Source organism: Euphorbia lathyris, chromosome 2 (genome assembly GCF_963576675.1).
Source record: "Euphorbia lathyris chromosome 2, ddEupLath1.1, whole genome shotgun sequence".
NCBI lineage: Eukaryota > Viridiplantae > Streptophyta > Magnoliopsida > Malpighiales > Euphorbiaceae > Euphorbia > Euphorbia lathyris.
In genome coordinates, this window is record NC_088911.1 from 79,895,196 (window position 1) to 79,914,474 (window position 19,279).

General features: G+C 35.7%; 1 long non-coding RNA gene across 1 annotated transcript; it reads left to right on the top strand.

Moving 5' to 3' along the window:
- The first annotated feature begins 5,621 nt into the window (after positions 1–5,621).
- LOC136218707 (uncharacterized) lies at positions 5,622–6,500 on the top strand. Its single transcript, XR_010683891.1, has 2 exons — positions 5,622–6,018; positions 6,110–6,500. It is a non-coding gene; the product is annotated as an uncharacterized lncRNA (long non-coding RNA).
- Positions 6,501–19,279: the final 12,779 nt, after the last annotated feature.

Below are 19,279 nucleotides of genomic sequence, written 5' to 3' on the forward strand. Positions count from 1 at the left end.
GAGTTGTGCTAACTCCTGTGCTATGCATCGAGCTCGTGCCGCAGTTTCCCTGAGAATGGTCATGGCCCTCTTAATTTGTTCTTTCGTCAAGTCTCCTTGTTCTTGATGGAGTTGATCCTGATCATACAGCCGCTGCACATCATCCCACATGCTACTTACTTGTTGCTGGCTAGACTGATATAAAGCTCTGAGTTCCCGGATCTGGTCTTCATTCTCTCGAAGTTTTCCGGTTGCTTTCTCGACACAAATTTGGTGTTTAAGAGCTGCCTCATCTCGTTCATGGATCACTAAATCCCTCTCATAAATCGTTTCATTCCTCTCGTGGATTACCAAGTTCCTCTCATGAATTGCCGAGTCTCTTTCATGCTCTACATAAGCTATTCTCCTTTCTAACTCCTCTATCCTCATTCTCATTACTCGTTCCTCAAGCACTTCAAACTCATCAATTGCCATAGGCTGAGCTTCAGCAACCTCATCTAGGTTGGTGGATCGAGGCAGCTCGTTAGATTCAAGGACTTCATCATCTTGCAAACATAGAGTGAGTTCCGTCGCAAACCTTTGGTGTCAGGAAATATACTCTCCGCTAATGCCCCCGGTTTGGTCCCGATTCGTGATAACTTTCAAATTTTCCCAAGCCTTTATTACGGCATTGACTTTGTCCCTAGTGTTTGCTTCGTCATAAGTGAAGTGGGCTAGATTCAGACCATATGTAGCTGGAACAAACTGACGAGATCCGTCCTGTCTTCTTACTAAGCAAGGGGCGTATCCAGTTCCTCCCCATGGACCTAACAAAGGTACCCACAGGAATTCACCACAGCGGTATATGGTGTTAAGCTTTTCCTTCCAAGCCAGTAACCACACGATGTCGGACGGTTCTATTTTCTGAAGGAATCTAGACCATTCTTTCTTCGATGGACGTTTCTTTGGCCATATAGCTTCCCCGAAATTTGTGACATAGTTCTTGTACTGGTTGTAACTCTTATTGTATTTTATTTTTGGAAAGCCAAAGTGCTCCAGGCAGTGAAGATGACTTAGAGCCCATATGCATAACAGTGGCGCGCACCCCACAAACCTACCACCTCCATTAATTCTGCAATAATCTAAAGAACGGAAGGTTTCTGCCAATATCCCTATTACATGGTTTACACCTTTAGCACCCTGAACCACCTTTGAGAAGTAGACAACAACCGCTGAGTCTATTCTTCCTAAACGTCTTGGAAACAGCACTAGACCGTAAATTAATAAGGCCAACATCCAAGTTCCATTGTCATTGCAAAGGTTATCTACTACAAATGCCATCATTTTAGGCACACTAAATTCTCGATCTGTTTCCCATCCTTCTATATCCTTGGCTTGAAGCCCTATCAATCTGGCTAGCTGTTTCCTTGCCTTTTCATTGTTATTATAAGAAAAGAGTCTGATTTCCTTGGTCAGCGGGATATGGGTTAAACAGTGGTACTCTTCTAGGGTAGGAGTCAGATCGTTCGTGCCGAACGTGAAACATCTGAGGCTAGGATTCCAGAACTGGACCAGTGCCTTAAGCATAGTGGGGTGAGTTGGTACGTATATCAAGTGTCGTGTCCACCCATACTCATGGGAGAAAGCCCTCACTACTGCAGCTGGCAACATCCCAAATATATTTTTTAACTCTTCCAAATCATTTTGGTTGAAATCCGTTTTTACTCGGTCGGGGGTCACCTGCACAGCCGCGACGTCTCCTAGCCTTTGTTGGCTCTCTGCTGACCATGCCTCCACTGCCCTTTCTTCGAATATTTCATAGGCAGGTAATTCCATTGGGATTTTATTGAATATCCTGTGTTATGCATATTTCAGATAAAGGGTTATATGAAAAAATGAAAAAAAAATGTATAAGCGATGATTATGCATGGTTGAATGATATGCGTCCCTTATTACGATTAAGATATAACAAACAGATCTCCCGGGAAAAAGATATCATTCATAACGATAAGGTATCACATTTTTTTTTGAAGAAACAGGCGAAGGACAACTGCTCCTTCGTCTAGACTAATCCTTTTTACACTTTACCGCTGTGGTAGTGGGCCCTAATTGATAACGTTTGAGCAGAACTGGTGCTAAGACGTGTCAGCCTCCATCAAAAGTTACTTTTACAAAATATTTGCCCTATCATGTGCGTCTATCTGAATGAAACAGGGGTGATTGGTCCTTTTTTTTCGAACTCATCACCCATTGTTTCATTTTTTACAAAATCCTACACTCCGAAAGGGACTTAAACGTAAATACAAAAAAATGAAATGGTCTTAAGAAGTAATCGGCTTGTTTCAACCTTTCCTTTACAAAATATCTACTAATATATGCATCTACTAGAATGAAATGATAGATAGCTATCTTCACCATTTTCTCTATGAAGATCAATCCACTATCATCTCACTTTACAAGGCTCCTAATTTATATATATAACAAAAAAGAAGGATGAAGGCTCGTTTTTATTGTTCAAGGCTGTATTCCCCTTTTGTCATCTTCACCCTGCTGGGAGGACACTACCAATCTGCCTCAAGGGCCTTTTGAAGCCCTCCGATTACCATATCATCATTGAGGAATCGAAAATATCCTCGGGTAGCTGCTCATGACGCTCCACGTCGAGGTCTTACATGACTTGTCCTGGTGCTGCTTGGCCTATCGGAGCCATCAAAGGCTCAAAATTCTGAATGATTTCAACTCCCAAAGGTTGGCTGCCGTTACCCACTTCCATGGGCTCCTGATTAGTGGACTCTGAAGATGCCACCTCTTGCTCCCTCATATCCCTATCTTCGTCCTCTTCTTCGCTATCCTCTTCTGGCTGGGATCCTCCTTCCTCATCATCTTCCCCCTCTTCACTATCCTCTTCTGATTGGGACCCCCCTTCCTCATCATCTTCCCCACTACCATAATCAAATGGGATCGGCTCCCCTGCGTTCATTGGCTGGTCATGTTGGGGTATGTTCCCATCTTGGATTAGGTCTAAGCCGGCCATAGCTAGCAGGGCAGTGTAGTAATGAGTTGCTGCATGCCTTTGCGCATTTATCGCCCCCAATGGGATGACTGAGGGGAGAAGTTTGACTCTACCATCAAAGTGGTAGTTTATGGGATTCATCAAGGCTAGAGGCACATCGTCAATGTGGTAATTGTTATACATCATCAACTTTTGCTTGACCTCCAGCCAAGAATGCCTGTTCCTAATCGGGTCTTGCATGGGGTTGATGGCATAGCTGCTTTCCAAATGGACCACGTATCGGTTTAGGATGTGAATCCCATCCTCCCGCATTTCTAGCTCCTCCCTGATGTCAAATACAAAGAGCCCGTATGGGAGATTCGGGGCAACATGGAGGATCTCGAGCCATTCCTCGTAGTCCCCATACTTCAACAGCCAATCATTAAAGTAAGAGACAGCCCATGGGTTCTCAATCCAGTAGTGAATACAATGTATCATCCATGCCTTGTCTAAAATGAACCCCATTTTCCCTGCTCGAGAGAGGTACCATAACAGTGAATAGGCTTCATGTGGAAAGCCAAGTACATCTTCTGCTGCCGTGTAAAAGCAGTTCAAGTGTGGGAAAGTAGGGTGCCAGTCCGTAAACTTGACCGGGGCATTGTGTATCCCATAATGATGAAGTAGGATGTCTTGATGAGTCCCGACCATCTCGCTGGCCCTATCCTCTAAAACAGCTCGGGTAATGTTTATCATAACGTCAGGGGGTAGCTCATTGTCCATAGGAATGTTCCTTATCGGGTGATCCATTTTCCTGGTGAAATGTGTTTGTTATATCTTTAATTTTAATAAGGGGTCATGCATATGTATGTACATATGAGATGGCATATGGGTGGCAAAACATCATGCAAGACTCTATTGTACCACATTTCTATTAATATATATGCATGAGTGAGTACCTAAACGTTTTTCTGAGAGGGTAATTGCTATTGGTAGCTTTGGTCTAATTCTAACGGGTGGGTTCTCAAACCACTTTTTGATACTAACTCCCGAACCGGGTTTAGTAAAATCTTTCTCACCAAAACTTGGGGAGAAAGCGGTTTGAGTTGAGAACGTTTCACGGGCCTAACCAGGTTTCCCATGGCGGCACCCCTACTTTGTTCTCACCTAAAATCCTAAAAAGGGTAAGACTAGAACCTGGCCTTTGAGTGTTCGTGTGATAGTGAGGATTATGATATGTATTGAACAATGTGATAAAATAAAAAAATGACATAATAATAATAATAATGAAAATACATCACACATATTAATAAAACAAATAAAACATATAAAACAAACAAGCAAATTAACACAAATCACATATTAAATTAGCTTGACAGGTCCCTAGCAGAGTCGCCAGCTGTCGCTACCGGATTTTTCGGTCACGAACGCCGGACGCTAAACCGGTCAATAGTTTTCCCCAATTAAAACTATTTTTTAGAGTCGCCACCAATCAGAATTAAGGCGCGATTGGACGCCGAAAATGATTGAATTTTAATGGGTAAGGAGGTCTGCGAAATTGAGATTTTAGGTTCGTTTGTCGGTTACGTGTAGGGAAGAAAAACTTGATTAATCACCCTACCCCACCCAAATATTGGTACTAAAAGATGTGGTTTTTGTGTTAAATTTACTTGATTTATCTCAATTTTATTTGTACTTTCATAATATAATAAAGACATATAATTTAATTACATGATTAATGTCGTAGGTATTTAGTATTTTATATAACGCGTGATCATTAATCGTATCCTTTTAATTTTAATAATTTGGATAACATTTAATTCGCATTTCTATAACATATAACTACGAATTAAAACGTTTAATTTTATATAATTTGGTAACGATTAATTCATATTCCTGTAACATAGAACTGTGAATTAACTCGTTCAGTTTTTGTTTATTTAGTAACGTTTAATTCGTATTTCTATAACGTAGAACTACGAACTATCTTATTACTCTTTTTTTTTCATTTTTTATACCCTTGTAGCACATACATATAAATTGAAACATTCCGCGTTAATTAAGCTTTATTTTTTAATTATCGTTTTCATACCTCTATGACATAAAGATATAAATCGATTCATCTTCACTTTATAGTGTACACGTTTGGTTTATATCCCTATGACATAGGGCTATAAATCAAGTCGTTTAATTTTTTATAAAAGAAAAATGTAGATTAAATTTAACCATATGAAAACAAATGATTTTTACTAATGATATAACACATATGTTACGTGAAAATAAATTGGTTGAACTATGTAAGTAATATGAAATTAAGTAATGAAGGGCCCAAATTAGAAATGAATTAAAAGGGATTTGAGGGTCAAATTATAATTTTAGACAATTAAAAGAGGGCCTAATCTAGCTTAACTCAAATAATCATGGACTTAATTAAAACATGAGGGATTTAATTAGAATTTGGATTAATAAAGGAAATTAAAGGTAATATGGGGGGGGGGGGTTAAATTGAAAAATAAAAATAAAAAGAGTCAAATTGGTGAACTAAATAAACAGGGAGGGGCGAAATGTAATTATGAGGGGTCGAATTGAAACAAACAGAATGAAAAGAGTCAAATTGGTGAACTAAATAAACAGGGAGGGGACGAAATGTAATTAGGAGGGGTCGAATTGAAATATGAAGAGACCCGCTCTGAACAATTAGAATAATGGGGGCCGAACTCACAAATTATAAAAAAGAGAAAGGAGCAAAGTGAGATTTCACGGGGGTAATTTGGGAATCTGAAATGAGGGGTATATATTCGGCATCTTAGGGTTTTTTTTCATCCTTATCGTGCGGCACCTCTCCCCCTTTCTCCTTTTCTTCTCTTTTCCACAGAGAGAACGCAACTCTCTGCCATGGCCGTCGACGTCCCTTTGCTCCGCCGATCACGACGTCATCATCGTCACAGCGGCGCCGGAGCGCTCTCCTCTTCCTCTTCGTTTTCTGTTTCGAAGCCGGAGCGCCGGATCTCCCTCCTCCCTCGCGTTTGTGCAGATCCACTGGCGATCTGTCCGTCCGCGGCGAATCCATGGTAAGTCCTCGCCTTTTCCTCCTATTCCCTTTCTTCTCTTTCCGGTTTCCAGCGCGACGTTCTAATGACCGTTTTTCTCTGTGTTTTTAAGGTGAAACGGAGCCGAACCACTCCCGATCCGTCACGTTTATGGGGTTTTCAGGCGACTTTACGCCCCCTAGAGAGCAGACGGTCGTCGTCCGGCTTCTGCATGTGGTTTTTCTGGGGTAAATAACGTTTATTGGGTTTTTCCTGCTTGCATTTATTCTTTTACAGTTTCTTTTACAGTTTCTTAACTTTTCTTGCGTTTACCTATATTTTCTAATTTTAAGGTAAAAGATATTAGGAGTATTAGATTATTTCTCATGCATTTTAGACACAAATTAATACCTCCATTAATCTTATTAAAATCCTTATAAGTCAATTATTGCATATATGTAATGAAAATGTTGTAATTACAATTCATCTATTATTGATTCAAATCGTTAAGTTCATGTTATAAATGTGACAATTGAACACAATAATTGATGATTCACGAATATAAATCTTTACAAATAGAACAAAATATCATCATATTCGATATTGGATAATGACTCGTATATAGGCTATGTTATAGTCATCTATACGGTTATGTATTCAATTATCTCGTTATATCCCTATTATATTATACGCTTCATTATTATTTTCATTTATTCAAACTTTTAATTTAATATGCATTTTGCCCGAATTCAATGTTTAAAGTCCTCGCCTAATATGGGATTTTATAAGAGGAGTCGGGTTCTCCAACTCATTAAAAAACCTTCCATTCACTAATTGACATCTGTTTTATTTTATAACAGGTCATGAAATAAAAAAATATCTTCCACAGCAAAAACACGTTCTCCATCTCCCTCCTCCGCTCTCCGTTCACTCCGATTGCCACTGCCGATGGAGTGTCTTTGCGGCGGATCTCCACAGTTGTCTTTCAGCCTGTTTTGAATTGGATATTTGATGTTTAGAGAAATTATGCGGTCTTGTTTTGATTCAGATTTTCTAGTTCCTTACCCTCTTCCATCCCATCCATCGTTTTCAAAAATATGTTATTTCATTTCAATCTCTCTTCTCCCTCTGTCTCTTAACCCATTTTCCCTTTCTTGTCTCCCTTTCTCCCTCTCTCTCTCTCTCTCGTCTCTGATAATTTGGTTACACTTTCTATGGATTATCAAGGTTTTATCAAGGAAATCTCAGTCGTTTATCTCCATAGCCATTGAAGATGTACCAAAGAAGGGAAGAAGTCTTTGCAGAAGAATGTTTCTGCAAACACATAGTTAAAGCAGATTCTGCAAAAAGAATTTAACCAATTTAACCTTCATATGCATATCGAGAGAGAGAGAGAGAGAGAGGTGGAATGGTTAAGAAGCAAACGGAGAAGAGAATTTGACGAAGGGAAAATCAATTAGTGACAGGTCTCACTACACTGATAAACAGGCTGAAAGAGAACGGTGGAGATCGGCAACAAGACTTCATCAGCAGCGGCAATCTGAGTGAGGCAATCGGAGTGACGGAAAATGGAGGAGGGAGATGGAGAACGTGTTTTGCCGTGAAAGAGATTTTTTATTTGATGAGCTGTTATAAGTGAAGGACATGTGTCAATTAGTATATGGAAGATTCTTTTAGTGAGTTGGAGGACCAGGACTTTCCTATAAATTCTCCACCTAATATAGGATCATTATATATGGTCAAACGGGGGGCAATCATAACTTGATACAGAGACTACATAATAACTATAAATCTAGCCATGCCTTTTGTCATTATATATGGTCAAACGATGGGTAATCATGACTCGATATAATCGTATTAAATAGAAAAAAAAACTATGAGTTATGCTTAAATATTAGAAGATGAAAAAAGTATTTCATTGTGGTATTAATACCAAACCACTTCAAAAAAAAACTCTAATGTCATTTGCCTTTATAAAAAGGGTCAAATATATGAATATCATAATTAAGTACAAAATTACAACTAAGTCATATCACTAAATTTAATTCTTAATATGTCATTATTCTCTCTATATAATATGATTTTATACCATAATTTAAAAATTATAGACTCAAATTCAGAAATTATAAACCTTAGAAAATATATTCTAGACTTTTAATTTATAAACTCTAATCCTTAAAATATATTAAAAGTACTGATTTTACTAGTTTGATATAATCCAAAATTATAACTTGTCAAAGTACTGAGTTATTCAATTCATTCTTAAACAAATCGATTTTTCCAATTTTTTTCTTACTATTAACTCTTCCAATTCTTTTCTTAAAAAAACCCTTCCAAATCTTGTCTTTTGTTCTATAATATCACTAACAATTTTTACATTTAAAAAAATAATAACTAACAACTTATAAAAAAAGGGATAAGGAGCAAATTTGCCCCTATGGTTTTAGTAGAGGAGCGAATTTACTCCTAACGTATAAAATAGACAAAATATACCCTTAACGTTTACATAAAGGATCAAATATGCCCTTGTCTAACGGAAAAAGATAACGAAATAATTTACCGTTAGTTGACTTGTTTATTGACCGCCACATCAAATATTTTTAATCCATGTCAGATATGATGTGTATGTATCTGGACCGTTAAAAAGATATAATAAACATGTGCCACTTAAAACCCCCAATTTTTCTTTTCCCGTTCTTCTCTGCGTTCCCAGTCCTCTTGGATTTTTTATATTTCACCGTCTCTTCCATTGGGATCAAAGCTGATCTTCATCTCTGGTACTTTTTGTTCTTCTTTTCCTATTTCCTATTGGTGCGCTTCTGACCGTGTGTTTTTCCTCGTTATTTCTTTTGGCCTGCTTTCTTCTTCCTTCCTACGATCTTGACTTTTCTGCCATTGGTTCTTCCAATCTTCATTCTTCTTTACATGGTTAGTTCGTTGGGTTTAATTATCGATTCATTGGTTTTAATGGTCGAGATAAAGGGATGGGCTCCCCTTAACTCACTATTGCTGGAAATTGCGATTTTGGAAGATTTTGTGCATCTTCGAACCTCTGGGAAAGTAAGTTCCCCAAACCCCCTCTGGTCGAGTAACTACCTACCTTGCAGTCGAGCTTCTTCGAACCTTAACAGCAACCTTTACCTGCATCGAATTCCATAAAAACCAAATTCCCCCAGGAAAATTGAAAACTCTTAGATAGGAGCCTTCATCGATTGAATTGCCTTCAATAAATCTAACCAGCTAAGCTTGCGGTGATATGGATTTTATTTGCAGACATATTTTACAATGAGAACCTTGTAACCCAAACATTGAATTTGCAATTTCTGTTGAGAATAAGAATTGGAAAGTTTAGTATCTTACTTTACCGATATTCATGTCTTTGCAAATTGCAATTCAATATCATGGATGGTGTGCACTTCAAATCTTATTAATACAATTTTCTTTTTTGTGTTTTAACCAACTACCATGAAACTAAAAGTTTTCTATTGACTTTTATATTGTTTGTGATGTATTAATATAAGTGGCCATTCTCAAGTTTCACTTATTCATTATGAACTTTGCTTATATTTTATTGTTTTTCCACATCCATCATCACTCATAGTCTTTAAGAGTGAATTCTAGGAAAATATTATCTCTTATTCAATTGATTGATTTGTTGCCACTAATATGGTTTATACCAATCATATATAGTGTGACATTGAAAAGAGAAACATCAATGAACAGAAAGCTAATTGTTGTTCTATGACAGCCTTGCCAAAATAAAAGGATCAAACATTTCCTTGAATCTATTCATTCGAAGATACTTCTTCACACGGTTCATAAGAAAAAACCCATCTCCAGTTTCAATGTGTGAGTTATCGAATGATCTTTGCCCGGTTAAAAGCACAAGTAACACCACTCCGAAGCTATAAACATCGTTCTTCTCGTTAAAGTATCCTGTAGCCAATGATTTTGGCGCAATAACTCATATAATCCCTGCCATAATATCCTCGACAAACGTCTCGCCTTCAGGAATAGACACACACAGTGAAAAATCAGACAGTTTGGCTGCAGAATTTCCATCCAGGAAAACGTTTGAAGCTTTAATATTTGTATGCACGATAGGCCTTGGAAATGCAGTGTGCATATACACTATCACATTACTAAATCTATAGCAATTCAACCTCGCATTCCATAATATGGACAGCAAATTGGCTAAATATGAAAAGAAAAGTGGACCAAAAAACATCAGCAGCAACGTCATCTTAACAGAAGCCTCTTAAGTCATAAAGAAGTGATCAATTAATACCATCCATTCGTGTATAAATATCTTTCAATGCATACATTCATCACCACACAAACTTAATAACTATAGCCATGTTGTCTCTCTTTTTACACAAGCTACTTTACTTTCTTTTTTCCTTTCATTTCCTTTTTCTTGCTTCTTCTTCTTTAGTTGTTAAACCATAACCAGAAAGACTGATATTGGTATCAGATTCAGTCTTATGATGGCAGGAAATTCCAGACCAGTTGCAAAGAGGAGTAGATAGAGACCATGAAGATAAGACGTAATTATTATGAAATTGAAGAGTAGATTTCCATCTCATTTGGCCTCCTCATTAATAACTAAAGAAGAAGAAGAATAAGCAAGAATAAGGAAATGAAAGCAGAGAAGAAAGAAAAGTGGTTTCATGGCTATTATCTATGAATGTTTATTTTGTACGGCTTACAACTTGAATTGGAAACACTCGTACCGGATGCACAAACAATTTCGTTGATGGAAAATTGACATGCTTGCTTTATAAATATTCACAAGATTAAATTTTTCAAATTCAGAGCACCTTAAGTTTTAAAAAGATAAAATTTTTCTGTCAACAGAAAATTAGTTTACCAACATATTTACTACCAAACTGTCAAATTTTTTACTAACACATTTACAACCAACCTACCAATTGCACTAATTTATGGATAAACTTTTTTCTTGCCTTTTCCTAATTACATTATCTCTTTCAGCTTCAATTTGACGAGTTGTCATAGCTTTCTTTCCTTTCCACTGAAGCTTCGGAGGCTCAAATGGTAAGTCAGTTGGCATAGCAACTTCATGTTCATTTTGTGAGAAATGAATATGTCTAGTTCCACATGCTGAATCAAACAAGGGTTTCAACCTATTCTGCCTTGCTTCTCTTTCACTTGGGATAGGAAATGTAACAACAGGATCAGGATTATGGGAAATCACATCTTGTGCTTCATCAAATGGTTCAACATTGCCTTCAATGATAACGGTTTCACCAACATTACCAGGCTATCAATTAAGAAGAAATACTCGTCAACTAATAATCTGAAATACACATGTAACTGGCCAAAAATTAAAGGATTAAATTACTTACATTATAGATAACACTACAATCATTGTCATCATGCAAATATCCATATCCAACTTCTCTAAGGCGTTGCCTATGTTTGATCCAATCTGGTTGATTGCTTGATCCACTTGAAACACTTTTACCTTTGTTTACTGATGGCTGTGTTGCATTTGATGTCTTGGTTATTGCTTCAGAGTTTGCATCAAATAACTCAGCACTTTGTTCAGAAATTGACTTGCCCTGTGATAATTTAATCATGAAAATTTCAATTAAAACAACTAAGTAAATGAAACTAATATTGGTAACAAAAACTAATCTAATATATCAACTCTTTAGACTTTAAACCTTACATGTCTAATATCTTTGGGAAAAAACAAAGAAATAAGTTCAAGGGCAGTTGTAAACTTTAATAATGGATTTCAAAAGCATACTTATTTAGGAATGTCAAACCAAATTCATGTATCCATCAATGAATCCCACACAATACAATAAAAGTTTACCTGACACTTCATTCTTTTATGCCCACAGCCTCCACAATTTCGACATCTTTGCATTTGACCCTTTCTAGATATGCTGCTGCCACGCGATCCAGACTGTCTTCCTTCATTTGGCTCTCTTGTTCTTTTTTTCTTAGGCCTTCCTGGCATACGTTGAATTTTCGGGGGTTCTATTGGCTCAAAATCATCACACCTCCAAAATCTTCTGCCTCGAACAGGTTGCAATTTGTGCTTATAAGTACTCTGGTACATTGACTTGTGATAGAATTTGTCTATTACCGTTATAGGATCAATTTTCGCATGATATAAAGCACAAACTGCATGTGGGCATGGTATACCGCTCAATTGCCATTCTCTACAAGTGCATCTTTTTTCATCCAAGACCACACAATGTCTGTCAACCCCTTCTGTCACCTCATACCCCTTCTCCCCATTGAATTCTATTCTACAAAATCTAGATATCTCATTATTAGCATGATATGCATCCAAACTTTTCGAGGAGTATTCAGTGGTCCAAGAATCTATCATCTTCTCGTAAGTCATTAGCCTTTTCATTACTTTCACCCTAAGTTCCTCCAACATTCTCAGTATTGGTCTTGACCGTTGAAGAAGGATCCAACTATTAAAACTCTCTGTCATGTTGTTATCCACCATATGATCCTTGCATCTTGTACTAAAAAATGCCCTGCACCAGTGTTGAGGAGGATACTTTAATAGATGTTCAGCTACTTTTTTATTTACCGATCCCATTTTCTTCAAATTATCTTTGAACTCCTCTTCAAACGTACTCCAAGCACATGACCAAAAATGCTTTTGTATCTCTTTCCCTCGAAACTTCGTTGACCAATTGGCAAGAACATGCCTTGCACACCATTTATGTTCTGACATTGGCAATTGTTCACTAGCAGCGGGGAGCAGGCCCTTCACAATTTAAACATCAATTAAACCAAAATACCATTATCACATTTGTCAATATCCTCTCAAGTCTCAAGTTTCAGTATGGTTGAAGCTCTAATAAGCTAATCAAATATTGCTAGTTCTATATACAAATTTATTTAAATGGTAATCAATTGAAACTACATTTGACTAATAAACCTTTATATACAATAACTTAACCTTATATCAGAAATTACTTACATAGAGTATTTTTCAAATAAACCTTAGCACAAAATATATATTTAGTATAATTCTAAAGCAAACTTGACAATATAAAATTTGGCCTACAAATATGAGAACATATAAACATATAAGCTTCATTAATCAGAGAAAAGTACATACCTTTTGCATATCTGACATCAATGTTAAATTTGACCCATTTCCAAGATTAAGTTGTTGTTTTAGGTGCCCAATAAACCAATCCCAACTATTTTTTGTCTCTTTGTCTACTACAGCCCATGCAATTGGGAAAAAATGGTCCATTGCATCATGACCAATAGCTACAAGCAACTGACCTTTTGCTATGTCTTTAAGAAAAGAACCATCAAGGCCAATAATAGGTCTGCAACCTTCTAACCAACCTGTTTTGCATGCATGAAAGCATACAAACACCCTCCAAAATATTCTTTTTTCTTGTCTTAGGTCCTCGGGATACAATTGAAGATCAAAAAAACTACCAGGATTACTAATCCTGAGCTCATTCAGATAGGCCTCAAGACAGGAGTATTCATCCTTATAGCCGCCACTTATTTCTTCAATGATTAGCCTCTTTGCTCTTTTGCACATTGATGACTTCACATCAAGACTAAGGTATTGTTTAGCATGATCAATCATATCTGATACACTACACTCAGGTGATCCTCTAATAGTTTCCTTAAAATAGTTAGCCAAAAAGTCAGTTGTAGCCCTAGGGTTTATATATTGTCTGTCACAAGTATGATTAGGTATTAAAGTCTTTATTCTTAATCCATCACTTTGACCATCCTTAGATGCCAAGACCATAAAATTGCAAGTAGCCTTGCATCTATATCTCACCCTTTTCTTGTCACTTTTCATAAGCTTCAGTGCAACACCTTCCCTAACTGCATAATGAGAAACTGCCATTCTAAATTCAGCAGAATTTGCAAAGCTTTGCCCAACATATAATTCCACATAGCTTTTATGTCTGTTTGTCCTTTCTTTTCTGAATTCTTCTACATTTTCATCTATTGAATTCAACATTTCTTCTTCATCTCCTAGTTCATCAGATTCAGAACATTCCTCTTCCATGTCTAAATTTGATATTTCTTCACTTTCACTTTCATAATCCTCTTCTCTTACTTCATAATCTTCCCCACTATCATCTTCGTTGTCATTTTCTTCTTCTTGGACTACATGTGCATAACTACATGGACCTTCATGTATTTGTTCCCTTGAGGTTTCCTCATTAACCCCTGTTAGTCGTATGACTCTGCCCCCAACTTCCCTTGGTTGAGTTGTTTGAACTGCTTCTTCCAAGTTCTCTCCAACCCGACTTTCTCTAATCCTAGACCTTGGAGTTTTTTGAACTACTTCTTCTGGTAACTCTTCATTCCCAACAATTTCGGCACATTTAGGTGAAAAATATAATGGCAGGTCATCTTCGTCTAGTGCATATATATGCACTTCACCACCTCTAGATTCTATTAAATTGGACATCAACATGCATATGTCCTTATCAAACTCTAATGGAATTAATCCATCATCTAGAGACTTGGCTCTCTCTAAATACAGCAACTTATGATCATCTTTGTAAGAGAATTCTGTTTTATACTTGTCTCTTATATCTTTGACAGACAAATAATCAATATCGATCCTTTTTTCAATTTCAACCTTGCCTCCCACATAATCCTTTTTAGGTACTAATATCCATTTCCCACCGTAATGAAAATGCAAATCACAAAGTGTGGTCATGCTGTATATGATATAAAGAAATCAGATGACTTAGATCACTGTATAAACCTAACATTATAATCAATAAAGAAATCATAACACATTAGTCATTGTAGAAACCCAACAATGCAATTATGCATAAAAATGTTTTAGCATGCGTTAACCGTTAGGACCAAACTCATATCAATAATGTAGTTAATTATCTATGGAATACACCCAAATTGATATCAATAACATTTGGATCACATGTTTACTAACAAATTTAAAAATTCAAAGCATCTATGCATATACTATAGTTTATTATTGAGGAATAAAGTGGCTCTAGACCATATATTTCTTAAAATACACATTGTCTTTAAACTTTTCCAATTGAAGTAATGGAACTGTAGGTTAATTGTACAAAAATCATGGGTTTCCACGACTGCTAAAAGATTCAGAGATATCCCAAAAACATACAGTCTTAAAGCAAAAATCTGAAAAATATTCTTACCTTTTGTGATGCTTTCCACAGAGAAAAATTAACTTTATTTAGACAATTAAAACTAATGAACGATGGAAAGAAGAACGACGATCCAAGAAATAAGGGGAGAAATTCTTGATCGCCAAAGAAATAAGAATGCTGTCAAGAAAATTGAAAATAGAAAGCGGAGAGGAAAAGCAATCATGAAAATGAAAAAGTCAGGATCACGAAGGAAGAAGAAAGTAGGCCAAAAGAAATAACAAGGAAAAACACACGGGGCCAGAAGCGCACCAATAGGAAATAGGAAAAGAAGAATAAAAAGTACCAGAGATGAAGATCAGCTTTGATCCAATGGAAGAGACGGTGAAATATAAAAAATCCACGAGGACTGGGAACGCAGAGAAGAACGGGAAAAGAAAAATTGGAGGTTTTAAGTGGCACATGTTTATTATATCTTTTTAACGGTCCAGATACATACACGTCATATCTGACATGTACGATCAGGATTAAAAATATTTGATGTGGCGGTCAATAAACAAGTCAACTAACGGTAAATTATTCCGTTATCTTTTTCCGTTAGACAAGGGCATATTTGATCCTTTATGTAAACGTTAAGGGTATATTTTGTCTATTTTATACGTTAGGGGTAAATTCGCTCCTCTACTAAAACCATAGGGGCAAATTTGCTCCTTATCCCTAAAAAAAAAGAAGGGTTAAGATGCAAAAATACCCCTAACGTTTTGGGCCAGGAGCCATTTTATCCCTGACGTCTAAAATGGTGCAATTTTACCCCTAACGTTGGAAGTCAAGAGCAATTTTACCCTAACGTTGGAAGTCAGGAGCAATTTTACCCCTAACGTTAATAAATTGGGTCGATTTGAGAAATAATTCATCAAACTGTCTTCTCGCTCATGAATCTTGTTATCTACACTTCATATGTGTGTTATTTTATCAGTAACAAATCACAAACATTCATTGGAATGTGAAAAAAATAAAAAAATATACTGTCTTTTTTGTACGGATTAGATAAAAAAAAATTCTAAAAATCCACCGAATTTATAAATATTAATCTCAAATTCTATTATTAAATTATAAAAAATATGAAATCCTTTTTTTAGACGAATTATTATGCAATTGGTGCAGAATAATGAACAAAAATATCTGTATTTTATAATAGTGTCTGAAATTGACCCAATTTATCAACGTTGGGGGTAAAATTGCACCATTTTAGACGTTAGGGGTAAAATTGCTCATAGCCCAAAACGTTAGGGATATTTTTACACCTTAACCCAAAAAAGAATTATCATTTTTCTAAGAGCATGCCACATCATCAAAATCCTATCAAATCCAATTACCTTTTTTTTTTCTTACGATTAAACTCTTCCAATTCATACCTTTTGTTCTATAATATCACTAACAATTTTTACATTTAAAAAAAATGTTCTGTTTGTAAGAGCATGCAACATCATCAAAATGGCATCTAAAATTCTCTTCTAATCTTCTTTCTGTTTCTGTTATTATATGTAATATAGATTTCATGATTTATATAATCTGTACTTATATGTTGTTTGATAGAAATAAAAATTAAGTGCTGAAAAAATATAAAATTAAATACTGAATTTTAAATACCGAATATAAACAATTAGTTGATAATACAAACACACGTGAATTACCTTAAAAAAATCACATTTAAATTAAATAAGTGCTTAATTTTTAATTTAAATGATTAGATGAGTTATCAAACAAGGTATTGGCCTAAAATTTCAATTGCGTTTAATAACCCTATGTTCTTATCTAATTGATTCAATAACCTGTCCAGTTACATTCAATATCTCCACAATCTCGTCTAATTGCATTAGATAACCCAAAAATTCAACTTTCCCGTGAACTTTCAAAATTTCCTAATTTTTTGTCTATTTATCACATTCTTTTGATACGTGACGAGCATTTTGAGACATGACGGAGTGTGTCTTCCATTTTCAGCATGCAACAAATTTTATTAAGAATTATGAGGTTATTAGACACAATACGTGGGATCATTTGTAACTTTTAGAAATTCAGATGTTGCCCCTATACTCCAAAACTTTCCCTCCACTCTGAACTTTTTATTTGATGAGTCATATCCTCTGCACATAATAATTAAGATACTATATTTGCCATTTATACAACTTAGCACATGACCTGTGTATGGTAACCAAATTAGCTATAAATTACACCCCTCTTCTCTCTTGCCCTCTCTTCAAATTATCAAAAAAAGACACAAATTTAATTTTCAAACCCTGAATCTATGGCTGGATATGGGTGGAATTCCAACAATCTTCCTACAAGCACGTACGCCGGCGCTCCACAAATCGCCTGTCGAATTTGTAACCAGGTTTTTGTGAGCACTGAAGCTTTTCTTCATCACATCGAAATTCACATGTCTACGGATCATGATGGTTCTTCTGTTTCTGCCTCCAGAAGGATGCAACAGCCACCACCGTCTCTTAATGCTTCCGGTGGTGGCTTGAGCCGTCTCTCCGGTCAAAGAAACAACTTCAGTTTTCCCATTCCAAATGTTTACAGTACTATGTTTAATCCGAATCCTAATCAGTTTATTCATCCCCGGGCAGCCCCAGACATGTACTCTCCTTTTGCAACTATGAGGAACAACTACGGGTTTGGGTCACAAAGTTTCCCTATCCCTTTTCAGGCTCCGAGGAAATTCACCCAGCCATTTCTTCAGCAGCTGGAGAAACCCTTGATCCCTATTTCTGATTCTGATTCTGAGTTTGAAGTGCTAGACTTGAACTTGAAGCTGTAGAGCAGCATAAAGATTAGGGTTTTGTTCAGGACAATACCTAACCCTAGCTATGGCTATGGTTAGGTTCGATGTATTTTTATTTCAATGAAACAATAAATATTATAATCAGAAAAAGAAAATATATGTAAGCCTTTTTTAAAACATTGCTTTTTTTTTTCCTTTCTGAGTTCACAGTTTTGTATGCTATGAATTCAATCTATTTTGTCTCCTTTAATTACCAATTTTTGTCATTTGATTATCAAATTAAATCTTTTTTTTTTTCAAAAATCTACCTAGTGAAGTAATTTAATTTATTGACATAAAGGCTAAATTTCACTTTAATATTTTATGAAAAGTATATAAATTTTATAAATTTACTCCTAACCTTTTCAAGTAAAATCAATTTTAATCCTTTTTTTTCTTTTTTTTTTTCAAAAAGCTACCTAGTGAAGTAATTTAATTTATTGACATAAAGGCTAAATTCCTCTCTAATATTTTCTGAAAAGTACATATTTGACTCTAACATATGAAATTGTATAAATTTATTAGTAACCTTTTCAAGCAAAATCAATTTTAATTTTTTTTTCTTTCAAAAATCTACCTAGTGAAGTAATTTAATTTATTGGGATAAAAGCGAAATTTGTTACACGCATTTTCAGAAAAATATAGATTCGACTCTAACATATGAAATGGTATATATTTACTCCTAACTATTTTAAGCAAAATCAATGTTACTTGTCCAAGGGTAGAACTCCATAGAGGGATAGTCCTTGAAATTTGTTTCAACATAATTTTCAAGCCCACTTTGTCAAAGAGTGAAAGACATGAAGAGGGGTTGTTGTAGATGTGACAATTATTGAATTTTTTTTACTGTATTCCAGGAGTAATACACCAATCAGTCAAAATAATTGTACATACCACTTCATGGGAGATGATTTGTGTAAGGAAAAAAATGTACATGTGACATTAATTGATTTGTTAGGTGTATTACTTCTAGAGTATTCTATTTTTTTTTCTTATTATTGAGTTAGTGTCGTGTTCGTGTCATATCAATTATCGAGTTGATATGAAATGAGTCAACTCTAACTCAACTCAAAAAAATTTGTGTTATAACTATATATATATATATTTTTTAAAATTTGCGCAATGCGCTTATATTAAAGAAGAAAGAAAAATCCCCACCAGACCCGGATATGATTCGAACCCATGACCTCCCAAGGCATAGGTAAGCTCTCAACCACTAGGCTAAGAGCTTCACCACTGTTATAACTATATATTAACCAAATTGGGTTAGTAATTTTGTATTGTGCTTTCGGATCATATGTAATTTTACTATGTACATATGTTAATGATGTCATTTAAAAATATAGTAGGA